Here is a 15,607-nt window from a genome sequence, read left to right as displayed (position 1 = left end):
CATGTGTCAATCACGTGGTAATCACGTGGGAATCACGTGGGATCACGTGGGAATCATTTGACAATCATTTGTGAATCACGTGGTAATCACGTCTAAATCACGTGGGAATCACGTGGGAATCACAAGGAAATCACGAGTCATTCACGTGGGAATCACGTGTCAATCACGATGGAATCACTTGGGAATCACGTGTCAATCACGGGGGAATCACGTGGTAATCACGTGTAAATCACGTGGGAATCACGTGGGAATCACAAGGAAATCATGTGTCAATCACAAGGAAATCACGTGTCAATCACGTGGGAAACACGTGTCAATCACTTGGGAATCACGTGGGAATCACGTGTCAATCACGGGGGAATCACGTGTGAATCACGTGTGAATCACGTGTCAATCACGTGGGAATCACGTGGGAATCATGTGGGAATCACGTGGGAATCACGTGTCAATCATGTGGGAATCACGTGGCAATCACGTGTCAATCACGTGGGAATCACGTCGGAATCTCGTGCCAATCACGTGGGAATCACGTGGGAATCACGTGGGAATCACGTGGGAATTACGTGGGAATCATGTGTCAATCACGTGGGAATCACGTGGGAATCACGTGACAATCATTTGGGAATCACGTGGGAATCAGGTGTCAATCACGTGGGAATCACGTGGGAATCACGTGGGAATCACGTGTCAATCACGTGTCAATCACGTGGGAATCACGTGGGAATCACGTGGGAATCCCGAGTCAATCACGGGGGAATCACGTGGGAATCACGTGGGAATCACGTGTCATTCACGTAGGAATCACGAGTCAATCACGAGGGAGTCACGTGGGAATCACGTGGGAATCCCGTGGAAATCACGTGGGAATCACTTGTCAATCACGAGTGAATCACGTGGGAATCACGTGTCAATCACGTGTCAATCACGTGGGAATCAAGTGGAAATCATGCATCAATCACGTGTCAATCATGTGGGAATCTCGGGGGAATCTCGTCGGAATCACGTGTCAATCACGTGGGAATAACGTGGGAATCACGTTTCAATCACTTGGGAATGACGTGGGAATCACGTGGAAAGCACATGGGAAACACGTGTCAATCACTTGGGAATCACATGTGTATCACGTGATAATCACGTGGGAATCACGTGTAATTCACGTGGCAATCACGTGAGAATTACGTGGGAATCACGTGGGAATCAAGTGTCAATCACGTGGGAATCACGTGGGAAAAACTTGGGAATCACGTGTCAATCACGTGGGAATCACGAGGGAATCACGTGGGAATCATGTAAGAATCACGAGTGAATCACGTGTCAATCACGTGGGAATCATGTGGGAATTACGTGGGAATCACGTGTGGATCACGTGACAATCATTTGGGAATCACGTCGGAATCACGTGTCAATCACGTGGGAATCACGTGGGAATCACAAGGAAATCACGTGTCAATCACAAGGAAATCACGTGTCAATCATGTGGGAAACACGTGTCAATCACTTGGGAATCACGTGGGAATCACGTGTCAATCACGGGGAATCACGTGTGAATCACGTGTCAATCACGTGGGAATCACGTGGGAATCATGTGGGAATCACGTGGGAATCACGTGTCAATCATGTGGGAATCACGTGGGAATCACGTGTCAATCACGTGGGAATCACGTGGGAATCACAAGGAAATCATGTGTCAATCACAAGGAAATCACGTGTCAATATCGTGGGAAACACGTGTCAATCACTTGGGAATCACGTGGGAATCACGTGTCAATCACGGGGGAATCACGTGTTAATCACGTGTGAATCACGTGTCAATCACGTGGGAATCACGTGGGAATCATGTGGGAATCACGTGGGAATCACATGGGAATCACGTGGGAATCCCGAGTCAATCACGGGGGAATCACGTGTGAATCACGGGGGAATCACGTGTGAATCACGTGTGAATCACGTGTCAATCACGTGGGAATCACGTGGGAATTACGTGGGAATCACGTGGGAATCACGTGGGAATCACGTGACAATCATTTGGGAATCACGTGGGAATCAGGTGTCAATCACGTGGGAATCACGTGGGAATCACGTGTCAATCACGGGGGAATCACGTGTGAATCACGTGTGAATCACGTGTCAATCACGTGGGAATCACGTGGGAATTACGTGGGAATCACGTGGGAATCACGTGGGAATCACGTGACAATCATTTGGGAATCACGTGGGAATCAGGTGTCAATCACGTGGGAATCACGTGGGAATCACGTGTCAATCACGTGGGAATCACGTGGGAATCACGTGGGAATCCCGAGTCAATCACGAGGGAATCACGTGGGAATCACGTGGGAATCACGTGGGAATCCCGAGTCAATCACGGGGGAATCACGTGGGAATCACGTGTCAATCACGTGGGAATCACGTGGGAATCACGTGGGAATCCCGAGTCAATCACGGGGGAATCACGTGGGAATCACGTGGGAATCACGTGGGAATCCCGAGTCAATCACGGGGGAATCACGTGGGAATCACGTGGGAATCACGTGTCAATCATGTGGGAATCTCGTGGGAATCACGTGTCAATCACGTGGGAATAACGTGGAAATCACGTGTCAATCACTTGGGAATCATGTGGGAATCACGTGGAAAGCACGTGGAAAACACGTGTCAATCACTTGGGAATCACATGGGTATCACGTGATAATCACGTGGGAATCAAGTGTAATTCACGTGGCAATCACGTGAGAATTACGTGGGAATCACGTGGGAATCACGTTTCAATCACATGGGAATCACGTGGGAATCATGCGTCCATCACGTGGGAATCACGTGGGAATCACGTGGGAATCACGTGTCAATCACGTGGGAATCAGGTGGGAATAACGTGGGAATCACGTGTCAATCAGGAGGGAATCACGTGGGAATCACGTGGGAATCACGTGTCAATCACGTGGGAATCAAGTGGGAATAACGTGGGTATCACGTGTCAATGAGGTGGGAATCAAATGGGAATCACGTGGGAATCACGTGTCAATCACGTGGGAATCATGTGGGAATTACGTGACAATCACGAGTTAACAACGTGGGAATCACGTGGAAATCACATTAAATCACTTGGGCATCACGTGGGCATCACATGGGAATCATTTAGGAATCACGTGGTAATCACGTGTGAATCACGTTGGAATCATGCGTCAATCACGTGGGAATCACATGGGAGTCACGTGGGATTCACGTGGTAATCACGTTACAATCATGTGGGAATTACGTGTCAATCATGTGGGAATCACGTAGGAATCACGTGTCATTCATGTGGGAAACACGTGGGAATCACATGGGAATCACGTGGTAGTCACATCTCAATCACGTGTGAATCACGAGGGAATCACGTGTCAATCACGTGGGAATCACCTTGGAATCACAGGGTAATCACCTGTCATTCACGTGGGAATCATGTGGGCATCACGTAGGAATCATGTGGGAATCAGGTGTCAATCACGTGGGAATCACTTGGGAATCACGGGTCAATCATGTGGGAATCACGTGGAATCAGGCATCAATAATGTGGGAATCACGTGGGAATCACGTGGGAATCACGTGGGAATCACGTGGGAATCACGTGGGAATCACGAGTCAATCACGTGGGAATCACGTGGGAATCACGGCTAATTCACATGGATATCAAATGGGAATCTCGTGTCAATCAAGTTGGGATCACGTAGGAATGACGTGTCAATCACGTGGGCGTCACGTGGGAATCGTTTGGGAATCACGTGGGAATCACGTGGGAATCACGAGGGAATGAGGTGTCAATCACGTGGGAATCACGTGGGAATCATGTGGGAATGACGTGTCAATCCCATGGGTATCACATGGGAATCACGTGGGAATCATGTGGGAATCACGTGTCAATCACGTAGGAATCACGTATCAATCACGTGGGAATCACTTGGGAATCACGTGCCAATCACGAGTCAATCACGTGGGAATCACGTGGGAATCACGTGTCAATCACGTGGGAGTCACGTGGATATCACGTGGGAATCCCGTGGAAATCACGGGGGAATCACGTGTCAATCACGAGGGAATCACGTGTGAATCACGTGGGAATCAAGTGGGAATCACGTGTAAATCACGTGGGAATCACGTGGGAATCACGTGTCAATCATGTGTCAATCACGTGGGAATCACGTGTCAATCATGTGTCAATCACGTGGTAATCACGTGGGAATCACGTGGGATCACGAGGGAATCACGTGACAATCATTTGTGAATCACGTGGTAATCACGTGTAAATCACGTGGGAATCACGTGGGAATCACAAGGAAATCACGTGTCATTCACGTGGGAATCACGTGTCAATCACGATGGAATCACTTGGGAATCACGTGTCAATCACGGGGGAATCACGTGGTAATCACGTGTAAATCACGTGGGAATCACGTGGGAATCACAAGGAAATCACGTGTCAATCACAAGGAAATCACGTGTCAATCACGTGGGAAACACGTGTCAATCACTTGGGAATCACGTGGGAATCACATGTCAATCACCGGGGAATCACGTGTGAATCACGTGTGGATCACGTGTCAATCACGTGGGAATCACGTGGGAATCATGTGGGAATCACGTGGGAATCACGTGTCAATCATGTGGGAATCACGTGGGAATCACGTGTCAATCAGGTGGGAATCACGTGGGAATCAGGTCGGAATCTCGTGCCAATCACGTGGGAATCACGTGGGAATCACGTGGGAATCACGTGGAAATCACGTGGGAATCACGTGTCAATCACGTGGGAATCACGTGGGAATCACGTGACAAACATTTGGGAATCACGTGGGAATCAGGTGTCAATCACGTGGGAATCACGTGGGAATCACGTGGGAATCACGTGTCAATCACGTGTCAATCACGTGGGAATCACGTGGGAATCACGTGGGAATCCGGAGTCAATCACGGGGGAATCACGTGGGAATCACGAGTCAATCACGAGGGAGTCACGTGGGAATCACGTGGGAATCCCGTGGAAATCACGTGGGAATCACTTGTCAATCACGAGTGAATCACGTGGGAATCACGTGTCAATCACGTGTCAATCACGTGGGAATCAACTGGAAATCATGCATCAATCACGTGTCAATCACGTGGGAATCTCGGGGGAATCTCGTGGGAATCACGTGTCAATCACGTGGGAATAATGTGGGAATCACGTGTCAATCATTTGGGAATCACGTGGGAATCACGTGGAAAGCACGTGGGAAACACGTGTCAATCACTTGGGAATCACATGTGTATCACGTGATAATCACGTGGGAATCACGTGTAATTCACGTGGCAATCACGTGAGAATTACGTGGGAATCACGTGGGAATCAAGTGTCAATCACGTGGGAATCACGTGGGAAAAACTTGGGAATCACGTGTCAATCACCTGGGAATCACGAGGGAATCACGTGGGAATCATGTGGAATCACGAGTGAATCACGTGTCAATAACGTGGGAATCATGTGGGAATTACATGGGAATCACGTGTGGATCACGTGACAATCATTTGGGAATCACGTCGGAATCATGTGTCAATCATGTGGGAATCACGTGGGAATCACGTGTCAATCACGTGGGAATCATGTGGGAATTACGTGGGAATCACGTGTGGATCACGTGGTAATCATTTAGGAATCACGTTGGAATCACGTGTGAATCACGTTGGAATCATGCGTCAATCACGTGTGAATCACATGGGAGTCACGTGGGATTCACGTGGTAATCACGTGGCAATCATGTGGGAATTACGTGTCAATCATGTGGGAATCACGTAGGAATCACGTGTCATTCATGTGGGAATAACGTGGGAATCACATGGGAATCACGTGGTAATCACATCTCATTCACGTGTGAATCACCAGGGAATCACATGGTAATCACGTGTCATTCACGTGGGAATCACGTGGGGATCACGTGGGAATCATGTGGGAATCAGGTGTCAATCACGTGGGAATCACAAGGGAAACAAGAGGGAAACACGTGTCAATCACTTGGGAATCACGTGTGAGTCACGTGGGAATCACATGGGAATCACGTGTCAATAATGTGGGAATCACGTGGGAATCAGGTGGGAATCACGTGGGAATCACATGGGAATCACGTGGGAATCACGAGTCAATCACGTGGGAATCACGTGGGAATCACGTCTAATTCACGTGGATATCAAATGGGAATCTCGTGTCAGTCAAGTTGGAATCACGTGGGAATGACGTGTCAATCACGTGGGCATAACGTGGGAATCGTTTGGTAATCACGTTGGAATCACGTGAAATCACGTGGAAATGAAGTGTCAATCACGTGGGAATCACGTGGGAATCACGGGGTAATCACGTGTCAATCCCATCCGTATCACGTGGGAATCACGTGGGAATCATGTGGGTATCACGTGTCAATCACGTAGGAATCACGTGTCAATCACGTGGGAATCACGTGTCAATCACGTGGGAAACACGTGGGAATCACGTGGGAATCACGTGTGGATCACGTGACAGTCATTTGGGAATCACGTGGGAATCACGTGTCAATCACGTGGGAATCACGTGGGAATCACGTGTCAATCACTTGGGAGTCACGTGGATATCACGTGGGAATCCCGTGGAAATCACGGGGGAATCACGTGTCAATCACGAGGGAATCACGTGGGAATCACGTGTAAATCACGTGGGAAACACGTGTCAATCACGTGGGAATCACATGGGATTCACGTGGGAATCACGTGTTAATCACGTGTAAATCACGTGGGAATCACGTGGGAATCACGTGTCAATCACGTGGGAATCACGTGGGAATCACGAGTCAATCACGTGGGAGTCACGTGGATATCACGTGGAAATCCCGTGGAAATCACGGGGGAATCACGTGTCAATCACGAGGGAATCACGTGGGAATCACGTGGGAATCACGTGGGAATCACGTGTCAATCACGTGGGAATCACGTGGGAATAACGTGGGAATCAGGTGTCAATCAGGAGGGAATCACGTGGGAATCACGTGGGAATCACGTGTAAATCACGTGGGAATCAAGTGGGATAAACGTGGGTATCACTTGTCAATGAGGTGGGAATCAAATGGGAATCACATGGGAATCACGTGTCAATCACGTGGGAATCATGTGGGAATTACGTGACAATCACGAGTTAACAACGTGGGAATCACGTGGAAATCACCTTAAACCACGTGGGCATCACGTGGGCATCACATGGGAATCATTTAGGAATCACGTGGTAATCACGTGTGAATCACGTTGGAATCATGCGTCAATCACGTGGGAATCACATGGGAGTCACGTGGGATTCACGTGTTAATCACGTTACAATCATGTGGGAATTACGTGTCAATCATGTGGGAATCACGTAGGAATCACGTGTCATTCATGTGGGAAATACGTGGGAATCACATGGGAATCACGTGGTAGTCACATCTCAATCACGTGTGAATCACGAGGGAATCAAGTGTCAATCACGTGGGAATCACCTGGGAATCACAGGGTAATCACCTGTCATTCACGTGGGAATCATGTGGGCATCACGTAGGAATCATGTGGGAATCAGGTGTCAATCACGTGGGAATCACTTGGGAAACAAGTGGGAATCACGTGTCAATCACTTGGGAATCACGGGTCAATCATGTGGGTATCACGTGGAATCAGGCATGAATAATGTGGGAATCACGTGGGAATCACGTGGGAATCACGTGGGAATCACGTGGGAATCACGAGTCAATCACGTGGGATTCACGTGGGAATCACGGCTAATTCACATGGATATCAAATGGGAATCTCGTGTCAATCAAGTTGGAATCACGTAGGAATGACGTGTCAATCACGTGGGCGTCACGTGGGAATCGTTTGGGAATCACGTGGGAATCACGTGGGAATCACGAGGGAATGAGGTGTCAATCACGTGGGAATCACGTGGGAATCATGTGGGAATGACGTGTCAATCCCATGGGTATCACATGGGAATCACGTGGGAATCATGTGGGAATCACGTGTCAATCACGTAGGAATCACGTATCAATCACGTGGGAATCACTTGGGAATCACGTGCCAATCACGAGTCAATCACGTGGGAATCACGTGGGAATCACGTGTCAATCACGTGGGAGTCACGTGGATATCACGTGGGAATCCCGTGGAAATCACGGGGGAATCACGTGTCAATCACGAGGGAATCACGTGTGAATCACGTGGGAATCAAGTGGGAATCACGTGTAAATCACGTGGGAATCACGTGGGAATCACGTGTCAATCATGTGTCAATCACGTGGGAATCACGTGTCAATCATGTGTCAATCACGTGGTAACCACGTGGGAATCACGTGGGATCACGTGGGAATCACGTGACAATCATTTGTGAATCACGTGGTAATCACGTGTAAATCACGTGGGAATCACGTGGGAATCACAAGGAAATCACGTGTCATTCACGTGGGAATCACGTGTCAATCACGATGGAATCACTTGGGAATCACGTGTCAATCACGGGGGAATCACGTGGTAATCACGTGTAAATCACGTGGGAATCACGTGGGAATCACAAGGAAATCACGTGTCAATCACAAGGAAATCACGTGTCAATCACGTGGGAAACACGTGTCAATCACTTGGGAATCACGTGGGAATCACGTGTCAATCACGGGGGAATCACGTGTGAATCACGTGTGGATCACGTGTCAATCACGTGGGAATCACGTGGGAATCATGTGGGAATCACGTGGGAATCACGTGTCAATCATGTGGGAATCACGTGGGAATCACGTGTCAATCACGTGGGAATCAAGTGGGAATAAAGAGGGTATCACGTGTCAATGAGGTGGGAATCAAATGGGAATCCCGTGGGAATCACGTGTCAATCACGTTGGAATCATGTGGGAATTACGTGACAATCACGAGTTAACAACGTGGGAATCACGTGGAAATCACATTAAATCACGTGGGCATCACGTGGGCATCACATGGGAATCATTTAGGAATCACGTGGTAATCACGTGTGAATCACGTTGGAATCATGCGTCAATCACGTGGGAATCACATGGGAGTCACGTGGGATTCACGTGGTAATCACGTTACAATCATGTGGGAATTACGTGTCAATCATGTGGGAATCACGTAGGAATCACGTGTCATTCATGTGGGAAACACGTGGGAATCACATGGGAATCACGTGGTAGTCACATCTCAATCACGTGTGAATCACGAGGGAATCACGTGTCAATCACGTGGGAATCACCTGGGAATCACAGGGTAATCACCTGTCATTCACGTGGGAATCATGTGGGCATCACGTAGGAATCATGTGGGAATCAGGTGTCAATCACGTGGGAATCACTTGGAAACAAGTGGGAATCACGTGTCAATCACTTGGGAATCACGGGTCTATCATGTGGGAGTCACGTGGAATCAGGCATCAATAATGTGGGAATCACGTGGGAATCACGTGGGAATCACGTGGGAATCACGTGGGAATCACGTGGGAATCACGAGTCAATCACGTGGGAATCACGTGGGAATCACGGCTAATTCACATGGATATCAAATGGGAATCTCGTGTCAATCAAATTGGAATCACGTAGGAATGACGTGTCAATCACGTGGGCGTCACGTGGGAATCGTTTGGGAATCACGTGGGAATCACGTGGGAATCACGAGGGAATGAGGTGTCAATCACGTGGGAATCACGTGGGAATCATGTGGGAATGACGTGTCAATCCCATGGGTATCACACGGGAATCACGTGGGAATCATGTGGGAATCACGTGTCAATCACATAGGAATCACGTATCAATCACGTGGGAATCACTTGGGAATCACGTGCCAATCACGAGTCAATCACGTGGGAATCACGTGGGAATCACGTGTCAATCACGTGGGAGTCACGTGGATATCACGTGGGAATCCCGTGGAAATCACGGGGGAATCACGTGTCAATCACGAGGGAATCACGTGTGAATCACGTGGGAATCAAGTGGGAATCACGTGTAAATCACGTGGGAATCACGTGTCAATCATGTGTCAATCACGTGGGAATCACGTGTCAATCATGTGTCAATCACGTGGTAATCACGTGGGAATCACGTGGGATCACGTGGGAATCACGTGACAATCATTTGTGAATCACGGGGTAATCACGTGTAAATCACGTGGGAATCACGTGGGAATCACAAGGAAATCACGTGTCATTCACGTGGGAATCACGTGTCAATCACGATGGAATCACTTGGGAATCACATGTCAATCACGGGGGAATCACGTGGTAATCACGTGTAAATCACGTGGGAATCACGTGGGAATCACAAGGAAATCACGTGTCAATCACAAGAAAATCACGTGTCAATCACGTGGGAAACACGTGTCAATCACTTGGGAATCACGTGGGAATCACGTGTCAATCACGGGGGAATCACGTGTGAATCACGTGTGGATCACGTGTCAATCACGTGGGAATCACGTGGGAATCATGTGGGAATCACGTGGGAATCACGTGTCAATCATGTGGGAATCACGTGGGAATCACGTGTCAGTCACGTGGGAATCACGTGGGAATCAGGACAGAATCTCGTGCCAATCACGAGGGAATCACGTGGGAATCACGTGGGAATCACGTGGGAATCACGTGGGAATTACGTGGGAATCACGTGTCAATCACGTGGGAATCACGTGGGAATCACGTGGGAATCACATGACAAACATTTGGGAATCACGTGGGAATCAGGTGTCAATCACGTGGGAATCACGTGGGAATCACGTGGGAATCACGTGTCAATCACGTGTCAATCACGGGGGAATCACGTGGGAATCACGTGGGAATCACGTGGGAATCACGAGTCAATCACGAGGGAGTCACGTGGGAATCACGTGGGAATCCCGTGGAAATCACGTGGGAATCACTTGTCAATCACGAGTGAATCACGTGGGAATCACGTGTCAATCACGTGTCAATCACGTGGGAATCAACTGGACATCATGCATCAATCACGTGTCAATCACGTGGGAATCTCGGGGGAATCTCGTGGGAATCACGTGTCAATCACGTGGGAATAACGTGGGAATCACATGTCAATCACTTGGGAATCACGTGGGAATCACGTGGAAAGCACGTGGGAAACACGTGTCAATCACTTGGGAATCACATGTGTATCACGTGATAATCACGTGGGAATCACGTGTAATTCACGTGGCAATCACGTGAGAATTACGTGGGAATCACGTGGGAATCAAGTGTCAATCACGTGGGAATCACGTGGGAAAAACTTGGGAATCACGTGTGAATCACCTGGGAATCACGAGGGAATCACGTGGGAATCATGTGGGAATCACGAGTGAATCACGTGTCAATAACGTGGGAATCATGTGGGAATTACGTGGGAATCACGTGTGGATCACGTGACAATCATTTGGGAATCACGTCGGAATCATGTGTCAATCATGTGGGAATCACGTGGGAATCACATGTCAATCACGTGGGAATCATGTGGGAATTACGTGGGAATCACGTGTGGATCACGTGGTAATCGTTTAGGAATCACGTAGGAATCACGTGTGAATCACGTTGGAATCATGCGTCAATCACGTGGGAATCACATGGGAGTCACGTGGGATTCACGTGGTAATCACGTGGCAATCATGTGGGAACTACGTGTCAATCACGTGGGAATCACGTAGGAATCACGTGTCATTCATGTGGGAATAACGTGGGAATCACATGGAAATCACGTGGTAATCACATCTCATTCACGTGTGAATCACCAGGGAATCACATGGTAATCACGTGTCATTCACGTGGGAATCACGTGGGCATCACGTGGGAATCATGTGGGAATCAGGTGTCAATCACGTGGGAATCACAAGGGAAACAAGTGGGAAACACGTGTCAATCACTTGGGAATCACGTGTGAGTCACGTGGGAATCACATGGGAATCACGTGTCAATCATGTGGGAATCACGTGGAATCATGCATCAATAATGTGGGAATCACGTGGGAATCAGGTGGGAATCACGTGGGAATCACATGGGAATCACGTGGGAATCACGAGTCAATCACGTGGGAATCACGTGGGAATCACGTCTAATTCACGTGGATATCAAATGGGAATATCGTGTCAATCAAGTTGGAATCACGTGGGAATGACGTGTCAATCACGTGGGCATAACGTGGGAATCGTTTGGTAATCACGTTGGAATCACGTGAAATCACGTGGAAATGAAGTGTCAATCACGTGGGAATCACGTGAGAATCACGGGGTAATCACGTGTCAATCCCATCCGTATCACGTGGGAATCACGTGGGAATCATGTGGGTATCACGTGTCAATCACGTAGGAATCACGTGTCAATCACGTGGGAATCACGTGGGAATCACGTGTCAATCACGTGGGAGTCACGTGGATATCACGTGGGAATCCCGTGGAAATCACGGGGGAATCACGTGTCAATCACGAGGGAATCACGTCGGAATCACGTGTCAATCACGTGGGAAACACGTGTCAATCACGTGGGAATCACATGGGATTCACGTGGGAATCACGTGTTAATCACGTGTAAATCACGTGGGAATCACGTGGTAATCACGTGTCAATCACGTGGGAATCACGTGGGAATCACGAGTCAATCACTTGGGAGTCACGTGGATATCACGTGGGAATCCCGTGGAAATCACGGGGGAATCACGTGTCAATCACGAGGGAATCACGTGGGAATCACGTGTCAATCACGTGGGAAACACGTGTCAATCACGTGGGAATCACGTGGGAATCACGTGGGAATCACGTGTGAATCACGTGTCAATCACGTGGGAATCACGTGGGAATCACGTGTCAATCACGTGGGAATCTCGTGGAAATGAAGTGTAAATCACGGGGGAATCACTTGTCAATCACGAGGGAATCACGTGGGAATATCGTGTCAATCACGTGGGAATCACGTGGGAATCACGTGTGAATCACGTGTCAATCACGTGGGAATCACATGGGAATCACGCCTCAATCACGTGGGAATCACGTGGGATTCACGTGTCAATCACGTGGAAATCACGAGGGAGTCACGTGGGAATCACGTGTTAATCACGGGGAAATCACGTGGCAAACACTTGGGACTCACGTGGGAATCACATTTGAATCACGTATCAATCACGTGGGAATCACGTGGGAATCACGTGGGAATCACGTGGGAATCACATGTCAATCATGTGGGAATCACGTTGGAATCATCTGGGAATCACGTGGGAATGACGTGAAAATCATTAGGGAATCACGTGGGAATCACGTGTCAATCACGGGGGAATCACTTGTGAATCACGTGTGAATCACGTGTCAATCACGTGGGAATCACGTGGGAATCATGTGGGAATCACGTGGGAATCACCTGTCAATCATGTGGGAATCACGTGGGAATCACGTGTCAATCACGTGGGAATCACGTGGGAATCACAAGGAAATCACGAGTCATTCACGTGGGAATCACGTGTCAATCACGATGGAATCACTTGGGAATCACGTGTCAATCACGGGGGAATCACGTGGTAATCACGTGTAAATCACGTGGGAATCACGTGGGAATCACAAGGAAATCACGTGTCAATCACAAGGAAATCACGTGTCAATCACGTGGGAAACACGTGTCAATCACTTGGGAATCACGTGGGAATCACGTGTCAATCACGGGGGAATCACGTGTGAATCACGTGTGGATCACGTGTCAATCACGTGGGAATCACGTGGGAATCATGTGGGAATCACGTGGGAATCACGTGTCAATCATGTGGGAATCACGTGGGAATCACGTGTCAATCACGTGGGAATCAAGTGGGAATAAAGTGGGTATCACGTGTCAATGAGGTGGGAATCAAATGGGAATCCCGTGGGAATCACGTGTCAATCACGTTGGAATCATGTGGGAATTACGTGACAATCACGAGTTAACAACGTGGGAATCACGTGGAAATCACATTAAATCACGTGGGCATCACGTGGGCATCACATGGGAATCATTTAGGAATCACGTGGTAATCACGTGTGAATCACGTTGGAATCATGCGTCAATCACGTGGGAATCACATGGGAGTCACGTGGGATTCACGTGGTAATCACGTTACAATCATGTGGGAATTACGTGTCAATCATGTGGGAATCACGTAGGAATCACGTGTCATTCATGTGGGAAACACGTGGGAATCACATGGGAATCACGTGGTAGTCACATCTCAATCACGTGTGAATCACGAGGGAATCACGTGTCAATCACGTGGGAATCACCTGGGAATCACAGGGTAATCACCTGTCATTCACGTGGGAATCATGTGGGCATCACGTAGGAATCATGTGGGAATCAGGTGTCAATCACGTGGGAATCACTTGGAAACAAGTGGGAATCACGTGTCAATCACTTGGGAATCACGGGTCTATCATGTGGGAATCACGTGGAATCAGGCATCAATAATGTGGGAATCACGTGGGAATCACGTGGGAATCACGTGGGAATCACGTGGGAATCACGTGGGAATCACGAGTCAATCACGTGGGAATCACGTGGGAATCACGGCTAATTCACATGGATATCAAATGGGAATCTCGTGTCAATCAAATTGGAATCACGTAGGAATGACGTGTCAATCACGTGGGCGTCACGTGGGAATCGTTTGGGAATCACGTGGGAATCACGTGGGAATCACGAGGGAATGAGGTGTCAATCACGTGGGAATCACGTGGGAATCATGTGGGAATGACGTGTCAATCCCATGGGTATCACACGGGAATCACGTGGGAATCATGTGGGAATCACGTGTCAATCACATAGGAATCACGTATCAATCACGTGGGAATCACTTGGGAATCACGTGCCAATCACGAGTCAATCACGTGGGAATCACGTGTCAATCACGTGGGAGTCACGTGGATATCACGTGGGAATCCCGTGGAAATCACGGGGGAATCACGTGTCAATCACGAGGGAATCACGTGTGAATCACGTGGGAATCAAGTGGGAATCACGTGTAAATCACGTGGGAATCACGTGTCAATCATGTGTCAATCACGTGGGAATCACGTGTCAATCATGTGTCAATCACGTGGTAATCACGTGGGAATCACGTGGGATCACGTGGGAATCACGTGACAATCATTTGTGAATCACGTGGTAATCACGTGTAAATCACGTGGGAATCACGTGGGAATCACAAGGAAATCACGTGTCATTCACGTGGGAATCACGTGTCAATCACGATGGAATCACTTGGGAATCACATGTCAATCACGGGGGAATCACGTGGTAATCACGTGTAAATCACGTGGGAATCACGTGGGAATCACAAGGAAATCACGTGTCAATCACAAGAAAATCACGTGTCAATCACGTGGGAAACACGTGTCAATCACTTGGGAATCACGTGGGAATCACGTGTCAATCACGGGGGAATCACGTGTGAATCACGTGTGGATCACGTGTCAATCACGTGGGAATCACGTGGGAATCATGTGGGAATCACGTGGGAATCACGTGTCAATCATGTGGGAATCACGTGGGAATCACGTGTCAATCACGTGGGAATCACGTGGGATTCAGGACAGAATCTCGTGC

This window comes from Muntiacus reevesi, unplaced genomic scaffold (genome assembly GCF_963930625.1).
Source record: "Muntiacus reevesi unplaced genomic scaffold, mMunRee1.1 SCAFFOLD_31, whole genome shotgun sequence".
NCBI classification, from domain to species: Eukaryota; Metazoa; Chordata; class Mammalia; order Artiodactyla; family Cervidae; genus Muntiacus; species Muntiacus reevesi.
The sequence above is the reverse complement of the archived record's forward strand: the minus strand, read 5'-3'. Positions refer to the sequence as shown.